The 15,440-nt window shown below is 38.0% G+C and overlaps 1 pseudogene; it reads left to right on the top strand.

The window, feature by feature from the left end:
• Positions 1-2,995: 2,995 nt before the first annotated feature.
• On the top strand, positions 2,996-6,347 carry LOC121776710 (annotated as a pseudogene).
• Positions 6,348-15,440: the final 9,093 nt, after the last annotated feature.

Raw genomic sequence — 15,440 nt, forward strand, 5'->3', positions numbered from 1 at the left:
CTAGTTTGTTTCTCTCAAAAATAGCAGAAGATGGCTATATATGGGGTGTGGTTGCTAAAGGTCTGATGTAGCCTCTTGCCCGGGAATCGGAGGACTTCTTGCGATTGAGGACCCCGTACTTGACTCGAGGCCTCATCTTTAAGAGTGAAGTTGTATAAAGTCATGGCATTTTAAATTGGGCTAATGCCCAAAAGAATCATAAAGTTTGGTCAAATTCTGGTCTATCACGAAACTTTTAAAAATGGCTAGTTAAATCATAACTTCAATATTTTCTTAATTGTCCCATAGTCTATGAGTTCGAGGGAAATTATGTATGCTTTTTGCAAAGGAAAAGTATCATGCAAATAAAACATTTGAAAATTTTAAACGACTTCCGTTAATAAATTGTGTCAATTATGTCTTTAATTTTATATATGTATGCATTACGTTGATAGATTCAGAAACGTAGCATGATAAAATATTTTGTCGTGGGTACAATTGAGAAAAATATTAAAGTTAAGATATAGCTGGGTCTTTTTAAAAATATTCTACACGACGTACTTCCTATGTCCCACAATAAGAGTCACATTTGGTGTGTGCGCGAGTTTTAAGAATTGTAAAGAATAATAAGTTGGAAAAGTTAGTGGAATATGATGTCCATTTTTTTATACTCCCTCCGTCCACGACACATTATGAATGACATGTGTTTTAATGTGGAATTGGTAAAGCAAGATAGAAGGGGAAAAAGTAAGAGAAAAGTAGTGTTAGTGGAATGTAGGGTTCACATTATTACTAAGAGAGAGGGAAAAAAGTAAAAGATAAGTAGTGTTAGTGGAATGTGGGTCCATATTATTAGTAAGAGAGAAGGGAAAAAAAGTAAGAGAGAAGTTGTTGAAAACTTTCATTTTTTATCTATTTTTTGTGGACAACTAAAAATGGCAAATGTGCTGTATTTTTTGTGGACGAAGGAAATATTAGTTTTATAATAAAAATGTGAGTGAAGTGAGTTAGTTGATCGTGAGACTTACTTAACATGTAATTAGACTACCAACATGTAATTACACTTCCAACTCGATTGTCAAGTAAATAACTTGGCCACTAGCATAAAATGTGCGCACATGTTTAGCTTTGTTTATGGTACATGAATTAGATTATAAGTCAGCACTTAACATATAGAATCCTAAATTTAAGCTTATTAATACACAAAATATATGAGCTTTACAACATTTTTGCTAGTGTGCCACGTCTAGACATAGTTATCAAAAGTGGTCCCATCCCAAGGTAGATGCTCTATTAGCGATTTCAAACCATAGAAAATACTTACAATATGACATCCTTAGATTTATAAATGGGAAATTGCCGTCAGCAAATTATCAACTTTCACAAAAGTATGCTACAAGTATTTTCCTTAAAAGTGATCTTAAAAATTACTACCAATTTTTTGAATTATGCGCATTTCTTGCACTAAAGTTTTTGGCATAAAATTTTGCCTATAAAATACTAACACTAATTCTAAAGCATTCATGTCATTATCAGTTTCATCTTCCATATAAAATCAAATGTAGCTTCGACTTATTATATACTTCATTCGTCCCACAAGAACATGCACTTTCCACAATTTTGAAAACTCTTTTCACTCTAATGAGATGGGGCTCATTCTCCACTAACAATACTTTAATTACTTTTTCTCTCTACCTCTCTTTTACTTTCCCAATTTTACATTAAAACTCGTGTCGAACCCAAAGTGCATATTCTTTGGAGACGGAGAGAGTATATGTTTTGGCATCCACATAGCAAAATTTATGCCAAGAACTTTAGTGTGGGATATCCGTATAATTCAAAAAGTTAGTCATTTTTAAGACCACTTTAAAGTTTTCATAGTTTTTCTAAAATTTCCTTTTATAAAAACATATACTATCAATGGGGTGTGATTCATTGCTAACTTTTCTTAAGTTGCCACCTTGCTAACTCATCAACATAGTGTATTAAAAATGTCAATACCATGATAATGAAATGTCAACATAAACTTAAGTTGATATTTTAATACATTGTATTGACATTAATATTTAAATGGCAATACAGTTTATTAAAATGTAAACACAAATATGTGTTGACATTTTTAATATACTACGTTGATGAGTTAGCAATAAGAAAAATTAGTATTATAACACATCCCTAATACCAATAATAAGAATACATAATTAGGGTGTGTGTTATATTGCTAACTCGCTCTTAAATTGCTAACTACAACTAAATGATATGCTATGGATCATTAAATCAAGACATAAGATCATACAACTACGAGTATCAATATAGTGTATAAAAAATATCACTTAGGGGTATTAATGTCAATTAATAAAAATTAAATTATAACTAACTTTTAAAAAATATCTCAAAACTTTAAATGATTATAACTATCTCAATTTAAATTATTTTTTCACACTAACATATATTAAATTAAAGATAATTTTATAAGAATCCCAACAAGATCTTACATGCATATGTTTCGATGCCAAAATCTAAAAAAAAATTCCTAAATTTTCATATTTGTTTTTGCCAAACAGCTAATGTCAACATAGATAACATAATATGTCAACCTAATGTGTACAATGTCAATATTAAATTGACTAAAGGCCCTTATTGGTCCTAAACATATGGAGATTTTATGATTTTGGTTCAAAACATTATCTTTTGAATTATTCGGTACCTCACAAATAAAAACGGGTCACATTTAGTCTGAATTGGACGAAAATGGTTAAATTTAACGGTCAACGAATATTAATTGAATTTTGACCGGATTAAGTTAATATTAAGTTAAAAATTACATTGCCGGAGCCAGTCCCCTCTCCTCCGCCGCCGGAGCTGGTCCTCTCCCCTCCACCACCGCTGGAGCAGGTCCCCTCTCCTCCGCCGCCGCCATACGGTGTCGGATAGTAAGAGCCGGTCCCCGGAGGAGACCGGTACCCCACCACTCATCTCTATCTAAATTCTCACAAACAAGAATTAGTAGTAGGAAATGGAGAGAGAGATCCATTTCCGCAAAAACAACAGCGAGCTCTTCATCTGCCTCTCATCTTCCTCCTCCATGAAACTCTTCAAACCAATCCTCAGCCCCGGCCACCGCCTCCGCCCTAACAAGGCGTCCCCTTTCCTCCTCAAGAAATGCCTCGACAACCCCGAGCCCTCCTCCCCCAAAGTCACCTGCATCGGCCAAGTCAAAGTCAAATCCAAGAAGAAGAGGAAGAAGAAGAAGAAGAAGAAGACCAACCGCAACCTCTCCAGCCGAAGGGCCGAGGTCAGTTTCAGGAAAATCGAGGCGGCGCAGGGATGGGTGCATTTTCCGGTGTCGATCTGCGACGCGCTGCGGACGCGCTTCGCGGTGGAAGGGAAGAGGAGGGAGATTGAGCTGGTGGTTGACACTGTATGGCGGCGGAGGAGAGGGGACCGGCTCCGGCAGTGTAATTTAACTTAATATTAACTTAATCCGGTCAAAATTCAGTTAATATTCGTTGACTGTTAAATTTAACCATTTCCGTCCAATTCGGACTAAATGTGAATCGTTTTTATTTGTGGGGGACATAATAATTCAAAAGATAATGTTTTGGACCAAAATCATAAAATCTCCATATATTTAGGATCAAAAAGAGCCTTTAATCTATTAAATTATGTTATTTAGATTGGGACTCAAAACCCTATATATAATAGTTAATCTTATTTTTTCAATATTAAAATATGAAAAATAAAATTAAATACACCATTAAATTTAAAATGTGAAGAGAAGAGAAGTAAGAAAAAAACACTCGATTCACAGTGGATTCTTATCGCAGTCTGCACCAATTTCAAGCAAATAAGGTAAGCTAACAAGAGACGGTGAAGTTGGCGGCGGCTATCTCCGTCGCGATTTTAGTTTTGGTTTTGGCGGTTGCCTCTGCCTCTACCTCGACACAGCTGCTATTTGACCAAGGAAGAACACTGGATTAATCAAACTATTGATCACTTCTCTTCCTTCTCCAACTTCAATTTTGTTTTTTCCTAGTTGGAATCGCAAGTGTGTAGATTTCAGATCAATTTCACCTAACTTACTTTCCTATATGTCTCCAAGTAGAGTGTTTTTACTGGAAACATTCGTTTCTAAGACTGCACCCAATTTCCTCAACGCTATTATGAATATCTCCATGAGTTTCAGTCTCCTGATGCCCCAATCATCTTCTTGCAATGGGATTACTAATGATTATTTAGGGGTAAGAACTAGGAAAAAAAGGGCTCTGTTTACAACCTTTTAACATATGATCAAAAGTGGAAATGTTTCTTCACCTTGGGAGCTCAACAGGTTCCTGCAAAGAAGTTGGAGCAGCTGTGGTTTCTTACGGGAAGAGCCACCCTTTCGGATCATTCAGCATGGACAATCTGGGATATCTTTCGTCGAAACAAGCGCTGTTCGATTTGGCTGTTTTCAGGCAGTATTATCAGGAGTCCTTAAATGCAAAGCTCAACAAATCAACACACAATCCATGGTTCGTCTTTGGTATCTCGTACGCGGGAGCCCTGAGCGCGTGGTTCCGCCTTAAGTTCCCGCATCTTACCTGCGGAAGCCTTGCTAGCTCAGGCGTTGTTCTTGCTGTTTACAACTTCACAAAGTTTGATCAGCAGGTCAAAGGAAAACTCATTAAATCACTTTAGTATCTGATTTGTTACATTGCTTTAAAGTTGTACACGTTCCGTTTCTTGGTCTGGCGATGTTTTTATGCAGGTTGGTGAATCCGCTGGTCCAGAATGTAAAGGTATGTTGCAAGAGATTACCAGTCTTGTCGAGCAGAGAGTTGAGTCGAACCAGAAAGAGGCGAAGAAATTATTTAGCGCATATGGTGTTAGAAATAAAATGGAATATAGAGTAGTAGTATAGATGCAGTACTTTCAGTTCCGATTATTTTGCAATTTTTAATTTTAAGAATTAAATGCTTGGCTTGTGGCTCCCATATCCTCAATTCATTGATGTGTTTCATGAAGAGTGCACAGCGTTTTATAGACAGCATCCTCTGCTGTGTTTTATACCACAACAGAGGATCCACTCCCGTTTTAGCATGATTTGCGGTTTTCAGATTCAATATGGTGATCCAGATGAACTGTGCAATTCTCTTACTCAAGCAAAGAAAGCTGGCGAAGATTTAGTGGTAAGCCGTTCCTTTTTCTCTAGTAGTACCTACAACTGATTGTATTCTCCTAGCAAGAAAGTTTGCACGGTTGTGGTTTAATTTGGTTCTCCTCGAACTCTATCACGGAAGCACCATTTGTGCTGCTGATATTTACTTGTTCAGGAAGCATACGCTAAATATGTGAAGGAGTATTACATAGACTATATTGGTGCGGATGTTGAGGCTTATGGGCAACAGCAGTTGAAGAGAGCCAAAATTAGCGATATCGTTTCTGCTCGCTTGTGGTGGTTCCAAGTGTATACAGAAGTTGCATATTTTCAAGTTGCACCAGCAAATGATAGTATCCGTTCGTCAAAAGTCGACACTAGGCAAGTCTACGCGTTTTCCTTTTCTTCCTGGTGTTGCGTTAAATTGAGTAAGCATTTAAATTGCAGATACCATTTGGATCTCTGCAAAAAGGTGTTTGGGAATAATATGCATGGCCCTGATGCTAACGCGACAAACCTATTTTATGGAGGCGAAGATATTGCTGGTAACATCGTTTAACTGTTTCTCTTATCAAACAAGCTCATCGTGGACTGATCCGTTGTCTTTTTCATCAAATTAGGTTCAAAAATAATCTTCACGAATGGTTCACAAGACCCTTAGCGGCATGCATCTAAACAGACATCTTCACGCGGCAGTGAGTCCAAACAATTAATTTTATCTTACTCTTGTAGCTCGTTAACTTTTCTAGATTCTATACATACTTCCTCTTCGCTTTTCAGTGCCTGCATACATCATCAAGTGTCACAACTGTGGCCATGGACCGGACATGCGTGGCTGTCCTCAGTCTCGTTTGGTTCCCAAGGGTATGTTGTATGGTTTAGGCTCTCGTATTTGGTCGTGCTCATCAACTGCCATTTCACTAGTTTCCTTTTCACATTCAGAATTTCTTCCTGTCGTGTCCCGTATTCAGGTAATGCAAAGAACTGCTCATCCCCAGACGCGGTCAATAAAGTAAGACGGATATCGTCACCCATAATTATCAGTGGCTATCTGAATGTCAGTTTTCGGGTGTAAGTGCCATGTAAAATATAGTGTATAAAATGAGAGCTTCACGCCATGTTAATTCTGTAATTATTCAACTTCACTAGTTGTGTAGTTATCTTTTATTGTAAGAGACATTGAAACAGAGATAAAAATGCAGAGCATTCTCGAATGTTTAATTCATTATTTCTCAGTCCTCATATTAATTCATCGTGTATATGAGCCACGCCCACGGGTTTGGGGCCTGGTTCTTCGTGTTCAAGTTGAGTGTGGCCTTGACCTTGATTGTCCTCCGGTTAAGAACTGGTGATCAAGACCAAACTAGGGTTAGGGTTTCTCTTGGCTCAATTTTCAGAAAACCTCTCATTGGTTTCTACTGGCGACCGCCGGTAGGATTCTCTTCAGGAGCTTGAGAGTGAGGTCGGCTACCTTCTCCGGTGTTGCCTTGTCTTTGCATTTGGGCTCCGGGGGTGACCATGCTAGGTTTCAACAGATATCCTTCAAATAAGACATTGGTTTCGGGCTGTATATTCAGCCCACACCTGTTGAGCAACCTCGAACGTTCTCTTGATTGCATGTTCACCGTCAAGCAAGATCTCTAGCTCAACGATGAGGACCAAAATGTTGTCTTAAAATACCAAGAAATAAACCATAAATGAAAGATGTGACCAAGAATGACAATAGACATTGATATACTGAATAAGGAGGCTTTAGACATCGAGAGAATTTTCACTGTTTCATTGCATAAGAGATAAGGTTCAACATTACAATATTTATACCACTAGGTAGAAGCATCTAGAATGCCATGACTAATTGTTTCACTAATGTAACAAACTCTGATAACCATAACACTAAACAAACAGATTTCTGCTAAAGCTTCCTCTTTGTCATTCCTTTGGCCACAATGTCTCTCCAAGTACAGTGGTCCCATTGTTTAACTGTTGGCAGATCTCCAACCTTTATCAGTGGTCCAGATTGCACTCCTTGCATCTTGACTTTGTGCTCCACACAACCTTAAAGAATCATTTGTCTCATCCATTTCATGTCATTCAACATTGCATGCTTTCTTGACTTGAACCTCAGCTTGCTCTGCACAAGGCTCTCTAACAAATAAGTGCTTAGTTAAAAATGTTCTTACATTACGAGAAAAATATAAGACATAGTTTACCGTGCTTGCGAGACAGCAGCATATTGAACAAGGCCTCCATCACGGCTAGTGCACACAATAGTCCTCCTTCAAACATGACATTACACCAACAAGACACATCTCGTAACTAACCAAACATGTGTTAGGGTTATATATTGAAAACACTTTTTCGGGCTACGTGTATGCTAAAACCTTATATCCTTTTAGTAATGAGAAATAAGTTAATTTTGTCTCTGATTTGCCTTTTATATTCTGTTGAGTATATTGTTCACAAACAAGTTCATTACTGCAGTGTAGTAGTAGACTGTGTAGTGAGTCTAAGATAACATAAAATCACTCAATTTGTTTCCTTACATGAGTAAGAAAGTTCACAAGTCACAACCCAATATTGTCCTTATCTTTGCTTACTAAATATTGGTTTAAAGCATCCACAATGAATGCGCCACATCAGCGTTTCGCCCTAGTGTCTGCCCTATCAATTATCCATTTTTCATTTCAATTTTAATATTATTTTTTATGTTTACACATTATAAATAGAAAAATTAGACATTAAATTAAAGAACTAGCAAAAAGAGTTGTGTGAGGGTTGAGAAATGTGTGAGAGTTGCGTGAGAAATGAGTGAAAATAAGGTATATTTATAGAGAGAAATTTTTAAAAAAATAAATAAAAAATTAAAACGCGTCACTCGTCCTCGGGCGAGATCGGGCGTCGCGTAGCAATGGGCGCCCGATGCCATCGCCCGACGCGTCGGGCGCCTGCAATAGATGCCCGATCTCGCCCGAGGACGATAACGCCCGATCGTCCACCTGATGGAGCAACCATTGTGGATGCTCTTAGTAATGGCACTTCTATGGAGTTCACAATAAGATAAGTTCTTCCTTGATAACTACGGAAGTGCGAAGTCTTTGACATCATTACTCCTATTTCACAATTTTATAAGATATAAGTTTTACATTTCACGTTTTCAGCTAATTTTTATTTACATTTTTTAAGATATAATTTTTACATTTCACGTTTTCAGCTAATTTTTATTTACATTTTTTAAAATCTGTGATTGGTTAAAATAAGACAAATATTATTATAAACTCCATGCGCCTCATACAAATAAGCCAAATTTCCTTTTTAGTCCATCTCATAGAATTAGTTCATATCTATTTATGAAAACATTTTTATTCTTTTTTACTTTATTATTTATAGGTCCCACCATCCACTACATTATTTCAACCACTTTTTTCACCTTATCTCTTATTCTAACAATTACGCAATAAAACTCATCTCATCCTCAATTAGCCTATTTATATGGGACTAAGGGAATATAATATATTTTCAATGCTCAAACATCACCCCACACATGGAGTGATAGCTTTATCATGTGGATTATTGGAAAATAATTTCGACTTAATTCAATAATATGATCATTTCCACTAACCAAAATATGAAATGGAATATAATACGTGAATCATTTTCACAACAAAAGAACAGTGCATGGTTGTAATGTTTGCAATAGTTTCCAAAACTCTATTTGGCAAATATATATAACTAAATATAGGGAAAATAGGGAGACACATTGTTTTATTGTAAATAATTAACAGATGATGTATTTAATCCTAGATTCGTTCTTGATCCGTCTACAATCCCACTCTTCGAAAAACAAAAGAGGAAATAAGCAATTGATACCATCTTTCAGAAAGGCAACCATGTTTACACCTGCTACCATAATATACTGGTTGAATATCTGTGTTCAAGCATTGAAAATCATGTACAAGAGAAAGCACGTCCCGATCACCATTCTACTCTGCAGCACCATGTTCCTGCAAAAACGTCACTGCAAGTTCGACTGTGAGTTGACAAACAACACCAGCGGCTCACAGAAAGCATTGAAGCGATAATGAACTGTACTTATCATAAGACTGAAATATAGGCACTGAGGAGAGAGCTCACACGAAGTACACCCGCTTGACGGAACTAAGACTGGAATAGAGTTACAGTTGCAATGTAACCATTTTTCATGACCTGTGAACGAACGTTGGGTTATGCTGTGATCAGAACAAACAGGAGTAGACTCTAGATATGAGTCATGAATGAAACAAATGAGTGTAAAAATGTTGTACCTCGAAGGCAACATTTGGGTATCCATATACAAATGTAGATCCCAAAAGTTTGCTGGTGGACCCTTGTGTTTGGATGGCAGCTTGTCCGCTGTCACCCAGGATTTTCTGCAGAGTGATGTATCTGTTATTCCTTTGAAACTCTAGTGGAAAGACAAAAATACAGAAAGTGCTAGATATTGACACCCTGTGTTAAAAGACTACTTGTTTAACAAATAGAAGTCGATGACTAGCAACTGAGAGGGCATTACACCTTAACTTGCTCCCACTTTGTGCTAGGCGTAATGACACATTTAGAGGTGTTATTCACATCCTGATGAAATGACCCATCATCTGGCATTTTAAAAAAACAAAAACAAATAAAAAAATATTCAGTTTAGGGTCGATCACAAGAGATAGTGCAGACTACTTACAGTCAGAACTATGTATCACGAAGTTGCACTTCATGTATGAATTGAAATCGGAATGCCCAGGATAGTTGGTATGCAGAACAAACATTTTAATTTCATGAGTCTGCAGATCCATCAATATCAATTTGTCATATCAATGAACTCAAGCAGTCAGATTGTATGGTTTTCCTGCAAGATATGAGACAAGACCTGTCCATCGAATAAAATGTCCAAGCCACGTGTAAAGTAATTGTAGAAGTAATAACCACAGAGGGTGGTTCTTGGTTTCGGATCAGGCGCAGAATGGATTACCATTTGGTCCACCTATGTAGCTCAAAATCATCAGCCCCATGTCATGAGAACCAGAAAGACAAAGAAACTACATATTGGCAAATGACCTCATTAACCGGAAAGAGAGACCAGACTATGTACTAGGCAATACCTGTTTCCGGTGAATCTCGCAGCCCCCCCAATTCAGACCAGACATCCTATATATGAAATAATCATCAACTGATCATACATGAAACATCAATATTTATTTGTTAATCATAACTATACCTTGTCGTCCAAGCAAAATGAAAATTAAGAAGAGTAAAGGCCAAAATTGGTCCTAAACATATGACCATTTTACGATTTTCATCCTAGGCATTACGTTTTGAATTATTAGATCCCAAACATTTCAACTCGGGCTGAAATCAGTCCATTTTGGACGATTCCGTCTAAAAGTAACGGTCAACGGCTTTTAATCAGATTATTAGCAACTATTTAATCTAAAATACTAAACAAATGAATTAAAACACACAAAATGCAAAACAAAAAAAATTATTGGTTGCAATTCTCTGCAAAATAAAAAAACACAAAAAATACCTTCTTCTCCCCCTATAATGAGGAATAGCACGAGCTTCCCTTGAGCAGATTCATCACTTTTTCTCTTATGTCTCACCAGCCTCCATCTCTACCCCCAGCAAATGCTCCTCCTCCTTCCATCATTCCGCCGCCACATCTCCAATTCTCCCTGCGATGAAGAAGGCCAAGTCTCACAATACTCCCCACGTCCACTTCTCCGACTCCCCCACCCTCTCCCCGATAATTGAGGACGATCCCACCACCGTCGCGCTCAAGGCCTCATCCCCCTCCAGCGCCTTCATCCGCACCAGCACCGCCTCCACCAGCGGAGTCACGCCCAATTTGTCAAGGAAGAAGGCCACCCTTCCGCGGCCAACGAAGAAGCTCAATAAAGGTTTTTTTTCACTTTGGGGTTGGATTTTTTGGGGGCATTTCAATGCCAATGATTGTGAAATTGGCTAGTGTGTTGAGTCTGGATGAATTTGGTGAGAGATTTGGAGTTTACTGGCTGAACTTTTGCAGTTAGTGCTTGTTTGGGGTTGAATTGCCGTTTTTGAGATGAATGAAATCTTTATTATTTTTGAAAAAATTAAAAATTCTAATTTAAATCCCTAATCCGGTCAAAATCGGCTAAACAATCGTTGACCGTTACTTTTGGACAGAGCCGTCCAAAATGGACTGATTTCTGCCCGAGTTGAAATGTGTGGGATGCAATAATTCAAAACATAATGTCTAGGACCAAAATCGCAAAATAGACATGTTTAGGATCAATTTTAGTCTTTACTCAATTAAGAAATAAAATGTGAAGAAAGTTTATGGAGTATTATAATTAGCAATAACATTATGCCTTCGCCCTTATTTAAATTAAAGGCATCTCTCAGTTAGCTCAATTAATTTAATCTATTGTCAAAGTTCCAGAAATATTAAAAGCTAAAAATAAAAAATAAAAATAACATACTGGGAAAAATGCACAGCTTTCATTAAAAGATAAAAGGCATGAACAGGAACATGTATAGTACTTGGCAAATAATACAGAAGATCCAAACAATAGCAGTATCAGCAAATTCCATGTCTAGTTTCGGTACCTGAGGTGATGCACCAAAAGATATATGCTGACCACCAACTGTAAACCACAATTCTTCCCCTAACTGTTCAACAAAGATGACAGGAAAGGTCAATAATGTGAAGAGTGTATTACAAATTTCATTTCTAACTGCATGGGAGTGGCACACTTGTGGTCCGACACTAGTATTTAAGATGTCAACAATACATAGAAAGATATGAAAATGAGTGCATTTGTGCAGAACTCAATAGACAATAGCACTACAGAAAAATGCAGGTTTTAGTGAGTTCAAAATGATGAATCATAAAGCCACCATCCACTGAATGAAATGATCAGGTTGTGCAAATCAGCATTTTCATCCACATTTGGCAGCTAAGTAATGCTATATTATACCATTTGCGTATACTTTTCATGAATGCCATATTGAAGTAGCAATTAATTTCAAGCGGTCGTAAAACCAATCATTACACAATTTTGGGAGAAGAAATGATGCAGTAAAGACAATACACCAGATGCCATCATGAAGCAATATCTATTGTGATAGGAATTGTGGTCTAGTATTTACAATTATTGATTAGTGCATTATATTTATTTAGTTATTTGTTGCAGTAACGAGTCAATAGTTTTTTAGAGATAGCATTTATCTATTAGAGTTAAAGTTGGATTAGGAGTCTTCATCTGTGTAGGAGTCAGCAGTTATTACAAATAGCTCCTCAATGGAAGAGCACCGGCTAGGGGATATTGGTTTAGGGACTGTATTTACCATAAGCATGTATGAAGACTCTTTTAAGTTCAATCTCTATTCTTTTTATGTTCAGTTTTATATCTAGTTTTTCTTTTATTCCTTTGTTTCTCCACCCTCTTGGCTTTACTCTATCATATTGTCTATAGGTAATACCCTCATGACCTCACCTATGCTCCTATAATGCAAAAATAGCAACCATATATTAGTTTGAATATTTTAATCAAGTCCAATTAAATCACCTTAGTAGCATTAGTGTTGTTCACACATAATAAGTAAAACGTATGGTCATAATTTTTACACTTCAAATAAAATGAAAGGGAAATATATCACCTTCACTGCAACTTCTTCCATGTAGAGGCTGCCAGCTGCTAATGGAGGAACACAAGCCTTCATCATTGAAGATCCTACACCAACCTTACTGTCTGTGGACGAATCATAAACAGAGATACGACAAGCAACTGGGGTTGTTCCGTCGGGAAATTCCAGCGGAACCTCAGCTGTTAAAGACGAAGCAAATGTGCACTGAGCTCCATGAAATAAGAAAATATTATAATATAAAAATAGGATAATAACAATAACCTTGACGGGCATGACAGAACTGTGCATACTGTGAGGGCACCGGAAACACAAAGGATAATCCCTACAAAATGCAGTCATCAAAGACTGCCTTGTCATAGTAATATGTGTTGAGCTTAACTTACAGGGTAAAATGGAGTGTACACGCCCAGGTCTTTGTCATAAATTCCCAGTCCTTTCGATTGAAAACACAAATGCTACACATGTACTGGCGCTTACCGAGAGAGAAAGGGCCGAGTCCGCGGCCGGGCCGTAGAGTGAGGATGGTGGAAATCATTGCAGTGCTCTCACACCTTGGTCTGTTTCTGTGCATATTCTCCCCCCTTTAATCTGATTTCAGAAATCCGCGAATTAGCATTTACTAGAACTAGTAGTATTAGGAACAAGGAATCAACCGGCGATATGTTTAACACGCAAAAGATATGCTTCTAAATCCCCCAAAATTCGCTATGTATCAAAAAATCTAGAAGTAGACATATTTTAAGCAAATCATAAAATTGAATTAATATATTAAATCAGGTGGTTTTAAATATTCTCAATAAAATGTATCCAACTCACCGTCATTGTAAACAGAGAAACAAATCCCTCTGTATTTCTGGCCGCAAATCAGAACTCTGTGATTCATGATCGGGCTGTGATAAAAGTGATCGATTCTATGGAGAAGGGATTATCGATTTCATTGCAGAATATCATACATATAGGTCTAGGTTAAGCTATACAAGGTAAACTACTAATTTACACTGATTTGGTATCTTCCAACTTTGGTATAGTATAATTCTAGAATGATTCCATGATCTTCGGTAATTTGGAGTTGATCCTCCGAGATCTTCTCCAACACTCCCCCTCAAGTTAAGTAACGGGATTCCCGATACTCAACTTGCACAATACCTCGCGGAATAACTTCGAGCTCACTGCCTTGGTCAATATGTCTGCCAACTGGTCCTCGGATTTAACATACGGCATCTCGACTACCTTTGCTTCAATATTATCTTTGATAAAGTGTCTATCAACCTCCACATGTTTAGTACGATCATGTTGGACTGGATTATCTGAAATACTTATGGCCGCCTTATTATCGCAGAACAACTTGCACGTTTGAGACGAAAACATCTCTAATTCCTTCATAAGCTTCCGTAGCCACAACAGTTCGGTCAGTCCACTCTTAATACCTCGAAACTCAGCTTCTGCGCTGGACAGCGCAACTACTTTTTGTTTCTTGCTTCTCCAAGTTACAAGGTTCCCTCCTACAAAAGTGAAGTACCCAGCGGTGGACTTCCTATCATTTGGGTTTCCAGCCCAATCAGCATCAGTAAATCCATGTATCTGCAAGTGCCCATGTTTTTCAAACAGAAGTCCGTGTTCGGCAATCCCCTTCAAGTAGTGGACAATACGGAGAGCTGCCTCCCAGTGCTCTTCTTGGGGTGCGTGCATAAACTGACTTACCACCCCCACAGCATAGGCAATGTCTGGCCTTGTATACGACAGATAGATCAGCTTCCCAACCAATCGCTGATACTTTCCTCTGTCAGTCTGCGCAGCTCCTTCCTTTATCTGCAGTCCATGATTTTGGATCATTGGAGTGTCGGCTGGCTTGCAATCTATCATCTCAACTTCTGCTAGCAGATCCAGCACATATTTCTTCTGATTAATAAAAATACCCTTCTTCGACCTGAGAACTTCTATTCCCAAGAAATACTTCAATGGTCCCAAATCTTTCATCTCGAACTCGCTAAACAAATTCTTTCTCAGTTCAGCCATCTCGTCTGTGTCATCTCCGGTAAGGATCATATCGTCTACATATATGATTAAGCATGTGATTTTACCTTCCCTCTTCTTGATAAATAGTGTGTGGTCTGAGTTGCTCTGCTTATACCCATACTTTTACATCACTTCTGTGAATCTTCCAAACCAAGCCCTCGGGGACTGTTTCAGTCCATATAACGTCATTTGCAGCTTACATACTTCTCCGGCTTGAAATTCATCGGTGAATCCTGGTGGAGGTTCCATAAATACTGGCTTTGGCAGTTCTCCGTGCAGGAAGGCATTCGTCACATCGAACTGATGAAGTGGCCACTCCTTGTTAGCAGCAATCGAGAACAATACTCTTACGGTGTTAATTTTCGCCACGGGTGAAAAGGTTTCAGCATAGTCGACGCCGTATGTCTGGGTGTAGCCTTTTGCCACGAGTCTGGCTTTATACCTCTCTATTGTGCCATCCGGTCTTCTTTTGATTGTGAACACCCAACGGCACCCAACAGTTCTTCCCCCTTCTGGTAGTTTGTCCTTGGTCCAGGTATTGTTCCTCATTAGTGCTTTCATCTCAGTGAGCATAGCCTCCCTCCAGTGCTTATGCTTCATTGCTTCTTCAGCCGATTGTGGAATTTCTTCTTCATCGTATAGGGCA

Source organism: Salvia splendens, chromosome 18 (assembly GCF_004379255.2).
Source record: "Salvia splendens isolate huo1 chromosome 18, SspV2, whole genome shotgun sequence".
NCBI classification, from domain to species: Eukaryota; Viridiplantae; Streptophyta; class Magnoliopsida; order Lamiales; family Lamiaceae; genus Salvia; species Salvia splendens.